The sequence below is a fragment of the Giraffa tippelskirchi genome, chromosome 6 (assembly GCF_054371585.1).
Source record: "Giraffa tippelskirchi isolate mGirTip1 chromosome 6, T2T-mGirTip1v1.2.pri, whole genome shotgun sequence".
NCBI classification, from domain to species: domain Eukaryota; kingdom Metazoa; phylum Chordata; class Mammalia; order Artiodactyla; family Giraffidae; genus Giraffa; species Giraffa tippelskirchi.
Window position 1 is genome coordinate 66,057,951 of NC_137280.1, and position 1,032 is coordinate 66,058,982.

At 39.8% G+C, this 1,032-nt stretch overlaps 1 non-coding gene across 1 annotated transcript; it reads right to left on the reverse strand.

The window, feature by feature from the left end:
• Positions 1 to 595: 595 nt before the first annotated feature.
• On the reverse strand, positions 596 to 667 carry TRNAC-ACA (transfer RNA cysteine (anticodon ACA)). Its single transcript has one exon. It is a non-coding gene; the product is annotated as a tRNA-Cys (tRNA).
• Positions 668 to 1,032: the final 365 nt, after the last annotated feature.

Genomic DNA, 1,032 nt, shown 5'->3' on the forward strand with positions numbered 1-1,032 from the left:
TCCGTTTATAAGGGGATTAACATAAGGTCGGCTCATCAGTTACCAGGGAAACCAGTGGCTGGGGTGGGAGCAAGCATGTAGGTAGTTACTGATTAAGCCCTATGATTAAGAGGATTGGATAGTCATGTGAGTAGGGTGTAGGTAAAGCAGGGATTGGGCAATCAGGAGTTGTAGAGAGAGCAAGAGGACAGCCATATTGAGCAGCCTGACCATACCCCCGCCGCATGCACAGCTGGTTTCTCTGGCAACCAGCTCTTATCCTTAAGTGCTTTCCAAAAGTCACCTGTTAACAGAAACCCAATTATGGTGGAAAATAGATTGTCATGAATATTAAGACACCTGTTTCACCTTTATGGTTCTGAAGTTTTCAAGCAACCAAGGACAAGACACCCAGCAACAAAAGATACTTTCATTTCACTTAGCAGGAAATTCCAAGGGTTTTGAGGGCCAGGAACTGTGAAAGTGAAAGTGAAGTCACTGAGTTGTGTCCAACTCTTTGCAACCCGATAGACAATAGCCTACCAGGTTCCTCCATCCATGGGATTTTCCAGGCAAGAATACTGGAGTGGGTTGCTATTTCCTTCTCCAGGAGATCTTCCCAACCCAGGGATTGAACCTGGGTCTCCTGCACTGTAAGCAGACGCTTTACCGTCTGAGCCACCAGGGAAGTCTGAACACAGGAACTGTGAGTGATGACCAAATATATATAAGAAATATATTTTGGTCATATGAATGATTGATAATATATATATATATTTTCTTTTTAAATTTTGTGTTGTAGTTGATTAACAATGTTGCATTAGTTTTGGGTGTATAGCAAAGTGATTCAGTTATCTTGCACCCTATTTTTAAATATTGTTTATCCAAGACATCCCCCCTAACTAAAAGCTCAATATGGTCTTATGCTATTGAGCAAGAAAACCTTTTTTTTTTAAACAATAGAAATGTGTCCGCTTAGAATAAATGAAAATGAATATCTCAAATATACAACATGGAGAGTAGGACTTTTTAAAAATTAAGACAAAAAAAGAT